This window comes from Bidens hawaiensis, unplaced genomic scaffold (assembly GCF_021521415.1).
Source record: "Bidens hawaiensis isolate Kalapana, Puna unplaced genomic scaffold, B.hawaiensis_p1.1 tig00004525_1, whole genome shotgun sequence".
NCBI classification, from domain to species: Eukaryota; Viridiplantae; Streptophyta; class Magnoliopsida; order Asterales; family Asteraceae; genus Bidens; species Bidens hawaiensis.
The window spans coordinates 1,189,877-1,209,724 of NW_027491273.1; the positions used below are offsets into that span (position 1 = coordinate 1,189,877).

At 35.1% G+C, this 19,848-nt stretch overlaps 1 pseudogene across 1 annotated transcript in view; it reads right to left on the bottom strand.

Moving 5' to 3' along the window:
• LOC143626810 (proline--tRNA ligase, cytoplasmic-like) overlaps window positions 1-8,316 on the bottom strand; it is a 265,181-nt pseudogene extending 256,865 nt beyond the window's left edge. The window contains exons 1-9 of the transcript XR_013152490.1: window positions 8,240-8,316; window positions 7,865-7,957; window positions 5,266-5,382; window positions 5,014-5,201; window positions 4,885-4,951; window positions 4,687-4,809; window positions 4,116-4,268; window positions 3,748-4,038; window positions 3,354-3,572 (exon numbers count right to left, since the gene is read on the bottom strand). The product of XR_013152490.1 is annotated as a proline--tRNA ligase, cytoplasmic-like (transcript). The remainder of the gene's footprint in view (window positions 1-3,353; window positions 3,573-3,747; window positions 4,039-4,115; window positions 4,269-4,686; window positions 4,810-4,884; window positions 4,952-5,013; window positions 5,202-5,265; window positions 5,383-7,864; window positions 7,958-8,239) is intronic.
• Between the last annotated feature and the right edge of the window lie 11,532 nt (window positions 8,317-19,848).

A 19,848-nucleotide genomic window follows, 5' to 3' on the forward strand; every position in this document is an offset into this window, starting at 1 on the left:
GCAATTTCAAGGTATTGTTTTAATTTTTTAATTGTATTTTAGTACTATAACTATATGTGTATTGTTGTATACATACTAACTTATATGTTAGAACAATAGTTTATCATGGATTTATGCTGGGTAACTATGTTGAAAAGACCTAGATGTATAATAAGATGACTATATTATCAAAATTCGTATCTTACGAATCTGGACTAAACTAGTTTTGTAGACACTATCGAAATGAATTCAACATTTAATTAAGTAAAAAAAATAATTTATGTTAATACCTCCTCATCGGTGACAATCATCTCGATGGCCTAAACTTCAATTGGGTTGTACATATCTGGTACTTCAAATCCGTATGATACGAACTTTGATCGTGTAGTCATCTTGCAACGCATTTAGGTCTTTCAGCATGGTTATATTGGATGCATTCATGATAAACATTTGTTCAAAGGTATGAGGTTAGTATCTACATCTAAAATCTACAATACTAATATGGTATAACAGCGCTAAAGAATACATTAAAAAAATTAATACAATACCTTGAACAATGATTCGGAATAAGTCATAAAGAGAGAACTCTTAATAAGCCTTCAATAGAAAAAAAAATTATCTATATAGAGTAAAAGTGATGATTGGTGTCACAAATTTTAAGCTTGTTTTTTAGGATTTTAGATATGTTATTTGTGAAATTAATCAATGTGTTGTGTTGGTATAGTGGTTGATGTTCTGTCTGTAAAAACATCGGTGAGTAGGGATGAATGTTCGAATCCGGATTTAAGCAGATCCCTTTGTTTTATTTCAAGTTATATTATTATTATTATTATTTTAATTTGTTAACGTTTTGTCTATGGCTCGTGTTTTACTAACACCCAGTTTTTACTGACCAAATATATGTTTTTTAACTATTTTAATTTTTTATATCTTATTCGACCGAACACACATTATTGCATCACCGGAAAGCGACGAATATGTAAACAGATCTGACTTATCCGATGCGATAACCGACATGCCCGGCGCAAAAGGTTGGGTAAATTACTAGTTCATACTAAGATCACCAAAAATCGAAGTTGGTGTTCCTCCTAAAACTTCTCAAACAAATAAGTTTATTGCGATTATTTTTTTTATATATATTTTGCCACTATATTCTGACAGGCTGATTACTAAAACTGTTTTAGCTCATATCAGTATACCACGTCTGGTTTTTTTTTATTAAATAATTCAACTGATGGTTACAATATATTAATGTAAAAATTAAAACTATATAAAAATTCTCCAAACGAACACAAAATTTAAGTTTACACTTTACAGACATCAAAAGATCCGATACTTAATAAATCATATCTTAACTTATTATTATTTAAAGTAATTTGAAGTTATGAGAAAGGTTAAAATGCAAAGGGAGATAAAAATAGTAAGTGTGAAAAGGATTTGTGGCAATACAAAAATCCCTTAAAAAATTCAAAAAAAATAATAACTCAAAATATAAATAAAAAATGAAAATTAAAAAAAAATGTTCCACCGTCATTCTCGTTCCAAAAAATAATAATAATAAAAAAAAGGCGAAAACACACAATGCCGTGAAAAAAGACACAATCCCAAAAATGAACAAACAACACAATAATAAATAAAAAAAATACACAATAGGTTAAATATAACACAGTGTTGAGTAATATAGCACAATATTAAGAAAAAAAAAAGACAAAATGTCAAGGAAAAAAGACACAATCAATGACGAAAATAAACAAAAAACACAATGATAAATAAAAAGACACAATGATCTTTTTTTCACAACATTGTATCTTTTTCGATTTATTTTATTCTTTTTAGAATGAGAAAGACGATGTAAATATTTTTGTGTTTTTACATTTTTCCTTTTTTTAATTAAATTTTGAGTTATGATTTTTTTATGAAGTTTTCATTATTTTTTTAAGAGAAAATTACTGTTTTGCGTCCCTATGGTTTTAGGGCGGAGACACAATGAGTCCTCGCAAATTTTTTTGAACTGGTTGAGTCCCCGTGGTTTCAGAAACGAACAATTTGAGTCCCTGTGATTTCAGAAACGAACAATTTGAGTCCCTGTGGTTTTAATAAAATGAAAGTTTACCATGAATGTTAAGTAAAGCCAGGGACTAAAATGGTTCATTTTTGAAACCACAGGGACTCAACCAGTTCAAAAATTTTTCGGGGACTCATTGTGCCTCCGGCTTAAAACCACAGATACGCAAACAGTAATTTTCTCTTTTTTTAAGATACTTTTTGGTCACAATATCAAATCTTTTTATGTTTGTGTTTTATTTATGACTTATGTTTAAATCAAACAAATTTGTTTTTTAAAAGCCAAGTTTCGTCAATGGGAAATACAATGCTTTCTTAGCAAGCAAGAGGCGATTGTAATTTGTAAGTTACAAGATTTGTCTAAAGTGTTAGCGTGCTTCGCGTGTGATATATCAAATAGTTTTTTTTTTTCTTAAATTTGTTTTATGTGTATTACAAAGTTATAATGTATGGTATAATACTATATTATATAACAAATATTAAAAAAAATCAACCAACAAATATTAGTTTTTAAAAGTGTCTCCCTCCTATAAGTTGGAGTTAAGGTGTAAGGTTGATAAGTCATGGTCGACTTTTTCTTCAATGGAACAAAATAATATTCTTGGGAATTAGGTCTCCCCATGTGGTTGTCAAATTAGAAATGAAATTTCAACGTTAAAACATTTTAACCAACTTTCGAGTTTCTTATATAATAATAGGCAAATCGCCACCGTGATCTGGGACTTCAAAATCTCAATTCTCTTAAATTTTTTTGGATATAATAATTAAACACTTAAAAAGTCCTGTTTACCTACAAACACATTGGGATACACGATAACATACTGTTAATAACTGCGTCCCCAATACGTCCATATTTTTGCTGGTTTCCCGGACGCAAAGTATAATGTACCTGTAACAAAAATAAAAGGTACATCATATGCATTCCAAGAAAAGAATAATAGCAATAACAATGATAATACCTTCAGGCAGTTCTGGCTGGTCAAATGGAGAACAAAGTGTCTTGGCAGACCCCGTCTCCCCTTTCGTCTTTGTTTTCACCTCCTTCTCGACTTCCTGAAGCGTCATTAGTCATAAATAAATAGGTGTGAACCAAACAAATAACATGTTAAACCCGACTTTGGATTATTATTTTTTTTTATTTAGCATTTTAACATGGATTCCGAGTTGCCTGGAGTCATTTTTATGGCATAAATATATGCAACCCCCTAAATGCAGTAGTTATTTATAAAAGATGTTATTTCAAGTGTTAACTATCTTTAAATAAAAAATAAAAATATGAACAAAGTATTTAAAGGGCTAAAAACTATTACCTCTTCATCACACCATGGAGCCAAGATCAGTTTCTTTTGACCTAGTGCTACAATGAACTCGTCCCATGTTTTAGCAACTTGAATACAGGCATCTCGTTTTTGCTTAGCAACATCAAACATGCTTTGCTGAATAGTATCCAGCATAGCCTTTACAGTATTGACCAAATCTGCCATTGGAATGTCTGCTTTTGCTCCATTGTCACGGCGAACGGCCCGTGCCTGAAAACACGCGTCATGCTTTAAATTAAAGATTTGAAACAAGAACCGACAGTCAAGAAAACAATGTTATTACACAAACAGTCTAAAAACTTTGAATAGTACTAAACTGACCCGTTGCAGGTCATATGTATTATACAAGCCAAACGAGTATCATCCATCTATCTATCTATATTACCTGGTTATTAGAAACGTCCCTTGGTCCTATTTCAATCCTCAGAGGAACACCTTTCATTTCCCAATGGCAATACTTCCAACCAGGTGAATAATTCTCTCTAAGGTTTGCTTTGGCAAGAATACCCGAATCACATAAAATTTTCACAGTGGCAGAGCATGCATTTAATATGTCCTTAACATCTGCATCTTTGTAAGGAACGGGAACCACAATAACTTGTACTTTTGAAACTTTAGGGGGCAATACCAAGCCTTTATCATCACCATGAACCATCACCATCACCATCACCCCAATCTATAAACAAACAGTGCATTTATATGTCAAAACTTGTGGTCAACTACTTTTTTATAGGAAAAAAAATGATTGTTTACCGTTCTGGTACTATACGCCCACGAATTCTGCCAAACCATAGCCCTTTGCCCTTTTTCATCTTCATAGTTAATGTCAAACATTTTAGCAAAGTTTTGGCCCAAGCAATGTGCAGTTGCACCTTGTACACCTCGACCGGTATTTGGAACAAAAGCCTGGCAAACATGAGAGCAGTTTAAAAACTTTATAAATAATAAAAACTTGAGTAACAAGTCAAAATGAATCTTGTAGGTTTGAACGAAACAACTTTGGTCAAAATTAAAAAGTGTGCCTATGTAAGTAAACCATATCATCAATAAAAGTCTATTCTATCGATTTAGACTATGATTCCATATCAGAAAAATTCTCAAAATGCTTTATAGGCCAGTTCTAGAGTTATAATAAAAGCCTTCTTAGAAAATTGCACAGAAACAGCTGAGCTAAATAAAATTCATGGTATCCTTCTTTAACAGACCGATGGACTAAAAAAGACCACAAGTTTAGAATTAAAAAAAATGCATGACAGATTTTGTTTTCTTTATAGAGAATAATGGAAAAAACAACCGACCCATTCATTCATAAGTAAAAGAGTACCTCAACACTAGTAGTATAGAGCCCACCAGCAAATTTCTCCATCTCGCTCTTTTTCCCTTTCACAACAGGGACAGCCAAGTACTCCTCATACAATCTTCTATATAACTCAAGGATTTCAAGAACCTGAAACACATCATTCACTAATCAGAGTCTTACAACAACACCATTTTGGTTTTTAATTCTTGACTTAATTTATACCTCAACGTCTGCCTCCTCTTTCATTGCAAAAGCAGTATGGCCTTCCTGCTAAAGAAACTCACGGCTCCTACAATAAAAAAAAATTTAGAGATGGCAAAACCAAATCAGTAATCACAATCAAGAGATTACCTAATAAATGGAGTAGGATTACTGAACTCCCATCGAACAACATTAACCCATTGATTAAGCTTCAAGGGCAAATCACGATGTCCCCTGATCCACTTCGAAAAATATGGATACATGACGGTTTCACTAGTTGGACGAATGGCGATAGGAACCTCCAAATTAGAGTCACCTGATCTTGTGACCCAAGCAACCTGAAAACAAATAACTCTCAAAAAATGCAACTTGACCAGCTCAAATGTAAAGACATAAAATTACCTCGGGAGCAAAACCCTCTATGTGATCCTTTTCTTTTTGTAGCACATCTTTGGACACAAACAATGGAAAACAGCAGGGTTCAACATCCATCTTCTCAATTTCTGGATCAAAGAAATTCTGCATAAACAAGTCAAAAAACAATTTTAGTCTATCAAGCTTCCTAAGATTTGGTAAGTACCAAATATATCAATCAATCAATCATGCCCAGTAAAATCCCACCGACAGCAAAGCTATAAGTAGGGTCTGGGGAGGGTGGGATGTAGGCACACCGTACCTCTATCCAAAGGAATAAAGAGGTGGCTTCCAGAGAGACCCTCGGCTCTAAGAACATGCGTATGAAGCAAAATAAAGGAAAATAAAGCAAAATAAAGGAAATCAAATTTTAACAGTTATATAAAAACTACTACTAATTATAATAATATTAATATTAATATTAATATTAATAATAAGATCACAGTTTAACAGCTATATAAAAGCTAATAATAATAATAATAATAATAATAATATATGCAAGGGAAATACCATTATGGTATGTGGACTAAATAAGTTAAGTCTAAGCCCTAAGGTATTCAATTCTCTCTAAAAATCCTTAACTTTAATTCTACTTCTCCACGAATTCCTATCCTCAACCATGTCCTCGGAGAGGTTTAGGTCTATCAAATCATGCCTAATCCTCTCATCCCAAGTCAATTTCGGTCGTCCTCTACCCCTCTTCCCCTCTATAGTAATGTTTTCTACGGATCTAACAGGATTCGTCGTCTGTCTTCTCTTTACATGTCCAAACCATCTCAATCTCCACTCTCTTATCTTGTCTGCTATGTTCGCCACCCCTAATCTCTCGCGAAACACAACGTTTCTTATTCGGTCTAGCCTTGTGTGCCCACACATCCAACGTAGCATTCTCATTTCTGCTACCTCCATCTTCCGCACTTGTGCCTTTTTGATGGCCCAACAATCTGTTCCATATAGCATTGCAGGTCTAACTGCCACCCTATAGAATTTTCCCTTTAGTTTAGTCGGGAAACTCTTGTCGCACAATATACCTGTGGCTGCTTTCCATCTACACCATCCTACCTGAACTCGGTGGGTCACATCACTGTCTAATTCCCCATCGCTCTGTACAAAAGATCCTAAATACTTGAACTTCGTTACCTGCGGGACCACCTGCCCTTCAATTGTGATCTGTGTGTCTTCATTGTCGTTTATCCCACCAAAATCACAGTGGAGGTACTTCGTCTTAGATCGGCTAATCTTTAAACCTTTTGTCTCTAAGGTTGTTCGCCACTCCTCAAGCCTCATGTTTAGATCTTGTTTTTTCTCAGCAAGTAACACAATATCGTCTGCGAACATCATGCACCACGGGAAAGTCTCCTGAATCGACTTTGACAACTCATCCAAGACTACTGCAAAAAGAAACGGGCTCAACGCCGACCCCTGGTGAAGACCTACCTCTACAGGAAAGAAATCAGTATCCCCCACTGGCGCACGGACACTTGTTTCACTCCTGGTATACATATCCATAATTATCTCTATGTATTTCCTGGGCACTCTTCTACCCTCCAAGCACTCCCAGAGCACCTGTCGTGGTACACTGTCGTAGGCCTTTTCTAGGTCAATAAACACCATATGTAGATCACGCTTCTTCTCCCTATACTTTTCCATTAATCTTCTTATAAGGTGTATTGCCTCTGTGGTGGAACGCCCCGGCATGAAGCCAAATTGGTTGACCGTAACCTGAGTTTCTCGTCTAAGTCTACCCTCAATCACTCTTTCCCATAGCTTCATAGTATGACTTAGTAGTTTGATTCCTCGGTAGTTACCACAACATTGGGCGTCTCCTTTGTTCTTATAGATAGGAACTACAACGCTGCTCCTCCACTGGTCTGGCATCTTACCTGATTTGAGAATACTATTGAACAGAGTAGTTAACCACATGACTCCTTCCTCCCCCAGACACTTCCACACCTCGATGGGTATGTTGTCTGGGCCAACCGCCTTAGACCTTCCCATCCTCCTAAGTGCATCCTTCACCTCTTCTCGTGTGATCCGACGGCAGTAGCAGTTATTCGATTGTTGTCGTTGAAAGTTTGTGTTGTCATGTTCTTCTTGGAAAGCTGTCCCATTGTTAAAAAGATTGTGGAAGTAGGTTTGCCATCTTAGCTTGATGTCCTGCTCTTTGACCAGTACATGCCCATCTGTATCCTTTATGAACTTCACCGGTCCTAGATCTTGCCTTCTACGCTCCCTGGCTTTGGCAATCTTAAACATAGCATGTTCCCCCTCTTTTGTTTCTAGACTTTCATACATCCGTTTAAAGGCCGCCTTCTTTGCTTCCGCCACTGCCTTCTTCGCCTCTATCTTGGCCGTTTTGTAGTTGTCCCTCAATTCCACTTGCTCCTCCTCATTCGTGCATCTCATTAGCTCCCTAAAACATCCTTGTTTGTCCCTTATCTTGTCTTGCACTGCGTCATTCCACCACCAAGACTCCTTATGCCCACTTGTCTTTCCTGTTGTGACCCCGAGAGTCTCCTTTGCTACTTGGATGATCTTTGCCTCCATAGCTTCCCATATATGAGTTGAGTGATGGTTCCATCCTTACATGCATTCTTTTCCAAATGCCCATTGCCCATGGCCGGAGGATGTAACAGCCTGATATTTCATAATATTCAATCATTTCACTATTTGTAACAACCTGGGAGTCAAAAGAAAAAATTAGTTACGATCCAATTACAACAGGACGCTTCAGTTATGCAACACTCATAGAATAGTTTTAAATATGAGTTCAACTTTTGTGGCACGGTTCATATATATGACCAAAATCTCTACCGTGTGGGTGGGTATAAAACCAAACCATGTGTGATGTCACCCTCAAACAGGTAAGTATAAAACTAAACAATTGTAATGTAAGTGTGCATAAAACCAAACAGGTGCAGTTCATGGGAAGCTATAAAAGCATATAATACAAACCACGTACCTCAGAATACCATTCCCCAAAGTTGGTTTCTTTAGAATTGGTAAGACCTAGACCAGTCACCTTCTTCTTTCCCTCTGCAATCACAATAGAATTACATACACAAATGTTTTAATAAACTCGATGATGATGGAATAAGCTCAAAAAATTTTAGTAAAGGACAAAAAACACCCACTCTTGGATTTGGCGCAAGCGGCAGGAGATGTATTGGCATTTTCAGGCCTTGCTCTCAACACGCCAGCCACCGTATATTCTCTCTCTTTGGGCTGCAAACAATTAAAGGTTGTAAAGAGATAGTTGCACAAATAAGTCTGTGTGTGTGTGCATAGACACACACATATACACATCCTATTCAGAATACCAGGCTAAAGTAAATCTAGGTGGGAAACTAAAACACAGACCATATAATTATAATAAAAGGTAATAAATTGATATAAATAATAACTAGTTAGTAAAAAGAAATATTTTTAAATCCGGGTTACAATCAAATCAAATAACAACATTATAAACAAAGCAAGAGATAAATCCAAGTTGCATACATCTGATTAAAAAAACATAACTTGACCACCGAAACATATAATATAATAATAGTGAAAAAACAAGATCAGTTAAGGAGCATACATACATCCTATTCAGAATACCAAGCTAAAGTAAATCTAGGTGGGAAACTAAAGCACAGACCATATAATTACAATAAAAGGTAATAAATTGAGATAAATAATAACTAGTCAGTAAAAAGAAAGATTTTTAAATCCAGGTTACAATCAAATCAAATAACATTATAAACAAAGCAACATCTGATTAAAAAAACAAAACTTGACCGAAGCATATAATATAAAAATAGTGAAAAAACAAGATCAAGTAAGGAGCATACCAAACTAATCTAAATCTAGGTGGGAAACTAAAGCATTATCAAAGGCAACAAATTGAGATAAATAATAACTAATTAGGAAAAAGAAAGATTCTTAAATCCAGGTTACAATCAAATCAAATATCATTATAATCACAGCAAGAGATAAATCCAAGTCGCATACATCTGATTAAAAAAAACAAAACTTGACCGAAACAAGATCAAGTAAGGAACTTTGACTAAAAGTGAAAGCAAAACAAAACATACATCTGATTCTGGGAATTAATAGTGAAGTAAGAAATTTTACCAAAGCAGACAAACAATGGCGATGTTCCGATTGTGATTCCAATTCATGGATGTCAGGAACGCTGAATTGAAGAGGGTACATGGCAGGCAAGCGAGATGAGATGAGGATGTTGATGATGCGGCTAAGGTAATAAAGAGTTACATGAACCGTCTTTAGCCTATGCTTCCTCCCCTGTAGTTTTTAAGTTTTAACAATATTTGAGTAAACTTTCCAAACCGGACAGTATTTTAACGGTTTCGTTTCGGTTCGGAACCGAGTTTAACGGCTCTTGCCAGAACTGGTTTTCAATTAAAACGAGTTTTAACACCTGGCACGTTGCGTCGGGACAGGTCTGTAAAACCCAAAAGTTATCGGTCCCCGGACATTGAGGCGATAAGTCAACACGAATTCGATCAGTTTCAATTACATGCGTTATGGTATCACTAAAACTCGGGCGTCGGTAAACCGGAACGTTGTCAATCCCGGGTGTTAAGGCGGTGAGTCTATTCAAATTCCGTCGGTCTCAGTTACATTTGTTACGGTACCAAAACTAAACAAATAAATAATAATAAATACAAAAACAAATTTGGCATTCGATTGGTTTTTGTTACGTTCGTTAAGGTACCAGAACAAAAAAAAATGCGGTGAGGTGAGTCTACGTGAATTCGGTCGGTTTCCTTCACATTCGTTACGATACCTAAACTAAAACAAAAAAGAAAAAAAAAACAAAGCTAACATTTGATCAATTTACGTTATGTAACGGTGCCGAAACTAAAAACAACATATAAAACAAAGTGTTGCCGACCATTAAGGTGCCGCAAAGTGGCCCAATCTGACACTTGCGGCACCAAAGTGTTCGTTTACTATATTACGAGCGTTGTCGGTACTGGACGTACACGGCTAGTCGGTAAAACCCGAGTATTGTCAGTCCCAGGCGTTATGGCGGTGAGTCGACACAAATTCGGCAATACAAAAAACAAAACGTTCGTTATGAATCTACAAAAAAGGTTAGTCGGTAAAACCCGAGTACTGTCAGTCCCGGGCGTTGTGACGGTGAGTTGACACAAATTCGGTAATACAAAAAACAAAACGTTCGTTACGAGTCTAGAAAAAAAAACAAAAAGAAATAACATTTAACCAATAAAACAAAAAAATTATAAAAAAAATAAAAATCGGACCGTTGAGGTGGTGCCACTTGGCCCAATCAAGGCCTTGCGGCACCAACCATCAACTTTACTTATATACTAGTGATTTCTCGTGCGCGTTGCGACAAATTCTGTCGGTAAAACTTGAGCATTGCAACGGCAAGCTAATGCGAACTCTGTCGGTATCAGCTACATTCAATACATTACCGGATTAAAACTAAAACACAGATTCTTCAAATTAATATATTTAAAAAAATAAAAAAAATGTAGTTGCACTCATATAACTTATTATATAAAAATTTAATTAATTTAAAACAACGTTTTTTCAGTTGGTAAAACCTGAGCGTTGCGACGGTGGCTCGACTTATATTCAGCCGGTATCGGTTACGTTTTACGGTACCATAACTAAAAACAAAAGGTAAGTTCGTGAACTTAACAAATAAAATGACTATTAGCATATGCATATAAATAAATTAAAATATATAAAGCGGCGTTTATTCGGTCGGTAAAACCTGGACGTTGGTAAAACCCGAGTGTTAATCAGGGTGTTATCGGTGAAGCCTAGTCGTTGCTAAAACTTGAGCTTTAAAACATGGACGTTCGTAAAACCCGAGCGTTAGACAGCAAGCAGGCGCAAATATGGTTAGCATTTGTTACGTTCGTTAGGTATAAGAGTAACTTAAAAAACAAACAAAATTGAAAGGCAAAAAAAAACAAACAAAAAAAACAATAAAATAATCAGAATGCTTCTTGTGGCACCGACAAGTGACTTTTACTTCTATATAGATAATTCTAAATACGAAATATTAGAAGTTGCAAGAAACAAACGATAACTCATAAAATAAAGCATAATCATATCCCAGCATATTGTATTTTAATGAAGGGGATTGAGAATAGATTACAATGATTCAAAATGTTTCAAAAAACAATTATTTTTTAAAACATATTTAGGGTCGTCGAAGAATGTTATCGTTTATGATATTGTAAGGGATTAATGTAACCGGGAAAGTGAGAACATGGATGGTCGCTCGTACATACAAGTATGAAGCCTGCTAAATAAATAGGATTTTAAGTATGGTCTTCAAAGTTTAAACCTAACCCGGTTCTAGCGGTTCTATAACTGGAACCATGGTTCTAACCGGAACCGAACCCCAGATTTAAGAACCGGAACCCAGACTCGAATTACAATAATATGGTTCGGTTTCGGTTCTCCTGGTTCCGAACTGATGGTCGGTTGGTTTGTGCATATTTTAGTTTGTTTATTTATTAGTTTTATTCAGCTTTTGCATGAACTTCGATACTTCATACGCACTTGTTATACTTCTTCGACGGGGATGGAAGACAATCCATCGCATATCGCGTTGGACTTTAATTTAAGGCAGTTTGACTTTTTGGTCCATCGCGTATCGCGGTGGACCTTTAAAGACCCCATCGCGTACCGCGATGGGTGGCAGAATCGTGAAAGTTAGGGTTTGATGTTATATTACGTTTTGACGACCCTATTATTTTTTATCACATTACATAGCAGTTTCGAAGGCCAAGAAGACCATCTGAAACATCTGAAACATGGCCTGCGTTAGCATAATTGAGAATATTTCGATGTCGTGCTCGGCTAGTCTTCTCGAATCATACCCGGGATGTAGAGTTTGTAACTTTTCAGTTTTCTCATGTATTTAAGAACGAACTAATTGTGATTGTCTTTGATTAATTTATGAGTATCGATGTCTACTATTGTTGTGCATTCTGTCGGTTTAGGTTTATTTCGATCAAAACGATTAGTTTGCCGGTTGTTATGATAATTGCTTATTGGGTTGTTTTGACTAGTTTAATATGATGAAGCATACAATTTCCCTTAGTTGGGTCACACAGGCAGGGACTGTTTGATAACCAGTGCCATGTGTTAGCTATTGTTGATGCTGTAACATCTCGAATTTTCCAAACCCGTATTCGTCTACGTTTAACCGACCCGGGAATACTTTAGATCCTTAATATTAACCAAAAACAGAATATTTATAAGTATTTAAGTTCTTATGTTCATTTTATACCCTTTAGGTTTCTTACGTAGTTTATTTCTTATTTTTAGCATAAATGGTTCATTAATTATCCAAATAACAAACTTTAAGGACCAATATCGTCAAAAATTCAAACTCCACCTCCTTGCACCTGTGGCGTCGTGCGATGGGGCTGCCCTACCTTGGTCGCGCACCGCTATGAAGGCCCTGCACAAAATATGTTATCGATCTTCATTCCTAGTTCATTTTTGGCATTAAAATCGCTTATTTTAGGACATAATCGAGTGAATTAAGCTCCAAGAAAACTAATACAATAAAAATACATGTCCATATACATTACCCCTTGATCAAGCACGAAATTTACTGCATATAATATTGATTTCGTCTTTAAATGCTTATTCGATTTCCTTAACGAGTAAAGTAACTAAATATAGTTCGTTTTAGTGTTTCCTATATAAACATCATATTCTTCTGCCACAAACTTCCCTAAACCCTAAATATCTAGCCTTCATCGTCTTGCTCGGTTTTGATTATTTGTTGAAGATACAAGACTCGAAGTTTGACTTTGATTAAGCACCGACCTTTGACTCATCTTCTTGATTAATCTTTTCACTTTCCGGGTAAGTTGTAAACTGTAAAATTGTTCCTACATATTTCCTAGTCAATAACCTTCAATCAATTTCGGTGGTTGAAGGGTGTTGACTGGTCAATTCACTTGAAACCCGTTAAAGGGCAAAACAGTCAACAAGTTTGACTTTACGTTTTCTCACACTTCTGGTCGGATTAAACGTTCGGTCCAGAATACTTTTATTCTCGTAACGAAATTTTAAGAAACCACATAAATCAAAAACGAAGTTCTCTCTTGAAACTATTATATCATAAAAGCATAAAATAAACTATTAGACCAAAATTGATAATTTTAAGAAACCACAAATATCAAAACCGAAGTTCTCTCAAAATCTTATGTTAACCCAGTTAACCCATAAAAATGTGGCAGTATTTATTTTGTTGTGATGCGATGATTATTTTGTTTTATTATCTGTAAAGAATTAGTGTATAAGAATGTTATTTGACTGTTCAATCATAATATTTTTCTCATAATATTTTTCTATTAAAGTCGTTCAAATATTGATAGTACTTTATAACCGACAAGAATATTATTTGGTTTCATTTGAACCAAATTTAGATTAGGAAAAAGATGAATTACAAATATATACTCTTGAAGTATATCTGAAATAAAAATAATAACATTTGTTACTATTTTATACTCTAAGTAAATGAAAAGTTACCATTAGGTCTTTCACACAGGATGTCATGTTAGCTATTTCCTATTATATCATGACTCATTATTCGTTTTTTAATTAGAACTCATGACCCGTTTTCCATCACAGTAAAACTTTGTAAAAATTTGAAAATATGTGATACAGGTCTTGAACCCCAGACCTCATGTTTAAAACTAAAGATGTTTACCAACTCCATTTAAGTGATAGTCGTGCAAGATATTTTAACTTAACATGTATAAATATGCTTTTATCTTCAAGTATAAAACCATAATTATATTTATTTGTTGGCATTTCCATAACTCACAATATACAAATTGTATAATATTCAAACAGTTTATTTTTTTTCTTATTCTTATTAACCAAAATTAAATAATTATTATGTTTTAATTAAATTTAATTATGTAAAATATTATTCATTCTTATAAATATTACATTTACAATTCATTATAATATAAACATGCATATATATATATATTACGTTTTTTCTTTATTTTCCATCAATGTGCAACACGAGTAACCAACCTAGTAGTTTCATAAAAATAAAAGAGGATATATCTAATCCTTTTTATTTATTTTAGTTTCTTGATTTTAATTATTTAAAGTATAAAATTAAAAGGATATAAATGTCAATTTTATTTTTATTTGTACAGGCGAACCATCAAAATTCAAAATATCAAAGATATCATTCTATCGCAATTGTGTTTTATATACACAAGTGGATTTATAGCTAATAAATTATTGTGTAATGCCTAGGCCTATAAACGAACCGAACGTTCGGTGAACTATCGTGAACCGTTCGGCGGGAAGTTCGTTTATGTTCGTTTATTTAATAAACGAACGAACATGAACAAACAATTTGTGTTCGTTTAATTAAACGAACGAACATGAACATATGTTCCGCTCATTCATTTATGTTCATGAACGTTCGTTTATGTTCGTTTATGTCTGTTTATTTATGTTCATTTATGTATTAATATTAATAGAAAATAATTAAATATTATCTGGATAGGTCATCACTTAAAGGTTTTATATTTGTTAATTTGTGTTCATTTAAGTTTGTATATATTTGTGTTCATTTACGTTTGTTCAAACATGTTCGTTTATATTTATTCAGTTATGTTATTTAGATTTTAAACAAACGAACACAAATGTCCATTTTTAAATAAACGAACATGAACATAAATATCTGTTCGATTAAGTGTCCGTATTCTTTTAAAGTTAAATGAACGAACACGAGCATGCCCTTGTTCGTGTTCATTCGCTTCGTTTACAGGCTTTCATTATTCACATTGATGAATACATCGGTCTCAATCTCTAGGCTCTGCCGATTTTATTTGTGTTCGTGAACCGTTCGTGAACACATTAATTTCCTTAATGAACGAACACGAACATAAAATCTCGTTCGGTAAGTGTTCCTGAACCGTTCGTGAACACATTATTTACATAACGAACGAGCATGAACAAAGCCTTGTTCGTGTTCGTTCGGTTTATTTACAGCCCTAATAATGCCATTATCACTATCGGGTCGGTCATATACAAATATACAATGACACGTTGATAAACATTCCATATTTTGTATCATATACGACACATTGATAATATTTCATATTATGTCAACCTTTATATATGTATTATATGTATTTTTAATTCTAAGTTGTCATCTAGAATACAATAGAATGTCACGTTATAAAATATGAAGTCAGCATGAGCTTGTTTAAGACAACATAAGTTGGTCAAAGTAAGGTTGTGATACTCTTTAAATTGAAGAGTGCGATGACCTAATACAAAAAGAAAGTCGTCGTTCTAAAAAAATGATTTATCGCTTATCATCATCTTTGACCAAATATATTTTTAAAAAGAAGTCAATAAGATTAAATTTAATAACATGTCAAGTCGTCAATCTATCATGGTAGATTATAAAAAAAAACTACAAAAAATTATCAAAAAAACTAACTTGATAAACAATAAAAAATAAATAAATTTTATTGGCAACCACAGTCCTGCAATGTTGTTAGGTTGCTCGTTTGGAGTGGATAACCCCAACGTTATAGCTGAGGTGGCGAACACTTAAGGTCGGCTACTCTATGTCCCAATGTTAAGGGGCCAACATTAAGGGGGAGTATGTTAACACAGTAAGACCCTTCGCTATGGGCGCGGAAGTGGGCGGCGAAGGGGCGCGGATGGCGCAGAACACCGCCGAGGGCGCAGTCTAGGGGACGATCAAGGGGGTGTCTGGCTTCACAACGACCGGCGCCGTTGTACCAAATTCGTGGGCCCTCCTCGTTTCTCTCTCTCTCTCTCTCTCCTTCATACACACACATACATATATAACAAACTTGAAAGAGGCTGCCATGCTGATGTATACAACAATTAGGATCTCTAGATGTTACAGCTTGTATCTCAAAGTGCGGAATCCATTGAGAGTGAACAAAACAAGTAAACATTAAGCATATTCTTCATTGATAACTTCAAAGATTACAAGATATGAATTTGTATCAACTTTCTCTCTCTACTCTCTCACTCTAACATTCACTCCAAAAGTCTACATAATAACGCATAAGTCCTCTATTTATAGGACACCTGAGCAAGCTCATCAAATCCGTATATGATATACGGCGCATATCATATACGCCGCATATGATATGCGTTGACTTGAAGACTTATGCGTTGACTAACAAACATAAACTATACATTTGACATTTCAGTTCTACACAATCATATCTAATACATCAAAGACCCTAGCAATAGACATTATGCACTAACAGACTCCCCCTTGAATGTTGCTAGGTCTTCGATCTTTCAATCTTCAGTCTTTCTTCCCAAAAACTCTTTCTCGATACTCCCTTCTCACCTTTTTCCATGAACGTTTATCTGAGGGCTTTTGATTTGAGAGAATTGATATTCCAATACCCTTGTATTGAAATTTCTTCAACGATGCAATCCGAATCTTCTCTTTAATCTCCTCCTCTCTTTCCTTCTCTTTCTGTGCTTCCTCTTCACCAAACTCAAACCATTTGCTCTTCCAGACTTCTCCAGAGTGAATCTTATACTTATAACATATCTTAATCACCTTCTGGTATTGCATAGCAGATGCATGATGTTTATCACGTGATACTTGAATCTTGCACTTATGCAGCGTCTCTATATCACTCTCAGAACAATTCACTAATCACATCGGATCCATCACCTCGATCACATCCCAAAAACTATCTCCATTTAACACAATTTGAGCTTCTTTGATTCTCGTCATAGTACCACCAACGAAAATAGACATGAAAGTCTTGCTCCATCGGGTACATTGGAATTACTTTTAGAGTTTCTGGTTGCTTGTACCTCCAGGTCTTCACAAAATCATCCATTTCAGGATCTTTCTTGACTGTAGACACATGAAGATATGGAGTTTGCGGATTCCAGCTTCTAAATCTGCACTTAGCTTGACGTTTAATAAACTCCCAGATATCTTTTACCATACCACGTTTAGGACAGTTCAACAATTCTTTATTCACAATATCCACCACGTCCATCCATGGTAAAGATTTTAACTCACGTAGGCTATCAAAGTATTGCACGCCATATGTTCTTCTAACAGCAATTTTCCTTATCTTAGGTAGATATGCAATACTCACCACCTTACCCAATTTCAACTCTTTTTCTTTCTTCTTATAATACTTGACCGGATTCAAGTATATACGCTTAGGCTCAATCTTCTTCCTTTCAAACCATTCCTTTTGCTCTTGACTGTTTACCTCAGCTTCTTCAGTTGTATTGTCTTTAGCAGGTATAGGATTACCTTGATCATCAAATTCTTGACTAATCATGTCAATTTCTTCATCAAATTCTTCATCGAACTCCGGAAACACTTGATTAGTAACATTTACATACGTTACCGGCTCCTTGTCCAATTCTTCCTCAACAATGTGTTCATTCACCAACACATTCTCTTCAACTAATCCCATATCCTTCTCAAAATCAAACTCGAACTCTTCTTCGGTAATATTTAGCATATGAGCTAAATCTGCACGTGTAACTTCGATCTCACATTCTTCTAATTTTTCTCCAGTAGATGAAAATCTCACAGGAGGTTTACAAGCAATTAGATCGACATCGAGTATTTCAAGCTCATCAACATTACCAACAGAATGAGTAGTTTCTTGAGCAGGTTCACTTTCAGTTACATGTTCAAATACATTCTCAGTACTTGCACTCACTCCAGCACCAATCAACACACCTAAACCACCACCAGAACTTGGATTATCCTGATCATCATCATCATGATCATCAAGAGATGGAGAATCATCATAATCCAATAACTCTTCATCTTCTTTTTCTTCTTCCACTTCTAGCTCAATAGGTCTAATAGGTTCTGCAACTACTGGTTCAATCACAACATGTTCTATTACTGGTTCAGCAATAAGTTTTTCAATCACTAGCTCTGGTTCATGTACAAACCCTAATGATGATCCACCAACCTTTGGAATTTCAAAATGAATTGTCGGTTCATCAACTTTCCCTTTACCTTTAGATTCAACTCGGTCTTGGTCATATTGAACTCTGAAATTAATTTCTTCAGACAAAGCTTCTTCACCATATACTTTTGTGAATACTCTGTCTGCAGTCCTTCCAATTTCTTCAACAAAATTGATCCCCAATCTGTCATCCAATATGATAAAGTATCTCATATGAAGATTCAACAAATCAGCCTGTTGTTTTCTTCTCAACTCACCATCTTCAATAATTTTCTTCTGTTCAGCATTTTCATTTCTCAACCTTTCATTCTCCATTACCAAGCTATCAATCCTTATTCCTTGCTTAGTAACAGTAGCCTTTAATGAATCATGATCACGAAAAGTAGGAAAATCACCAAAACAACTTGCATCCAGAGATGGTAAGCTGAAATCAGGAACTTTATTAGTAGGTTTTGGTAAGACATGTGGTTCTTGAGCATGTGGAGATGGTTCCACAACTGGGGTCTTCAATACATTGTCATCTCTACCCAAGTCGACAACTGGTTCCTCAACCACAAAAGCTGGATTGATAGGAGTTATAATAATCTCAGGTTCTTCACTATCAGGCTCATGAATCAACTTTAACTTTGGTGAAGTAGCTCTTTTTTATTTTCTCTTGATATGAATCTTTTTTGGTTTAGCTAGCTTCTCAACTGCAACCTTTGGAAAATAAGTCTCATCATGTTCATCAGTAGACTTACGTTTCTTTGACCTTTCTGAACGCTATTCAAATTTAGCCCTGGGATTGGCTAACTTTATCCTCCAACCCTCAGAATCTGACTCTGTTTCCTCAGGATCATTATCAGATGTTGCTGAATACACTTCTTCTTGAGTGACTGGAGTGACCACTTCTTTCTTTACAACCTTTTGTTTCTTTTTCTTTGGAACAACAGATTCACTTTCTGAATCAGACTCAATCTTTATGAATCTCTTACCAATAGGTTTAAATTCTAACATCAATCTTTCTTCCTCAGCTCGATCAGAATCAGTATTATCATGTCTCCATTTGTTATCAGGAGGAGCAACATAATCAGGATTCTTCAAATGTCCAAATAAACCTCTAAACTTCGGAATATCAGCTTCTTTGACATTTTTATAAGAAGCTAGCTTGGCTAGATTGTTACCAGTGACGTGATTAAGAAAAATTTTAGGCCCTTCCTTCTTTGCATTAGGAACTACATCTTCAACAATCATCTGCACAAATCTTGGATACTGCAACCACTGGTCATCTCCAAAATTCATCTTCATATTGTCTAATATCATCTAGGAGAAATTGTACTTAAGATTCAAGCACAATGCAGCCATGGTACTCATCTGATAATCCAATATATCATCATATCCCCCTTTGCGATGCCCAAGACAATGAACCACTACGTGCACCAAATACTTATATGGTCGAGATAAAGTGGTCTTCTTGAATGCTAAATGATTCAGTGAATCTCTGTAACCCATACGAAGTATGCATCCTTTCACCATCTTCTCATCAAGATCAACTGGATCTGATGATTCATCCTTGAATTCCAAGACTTTC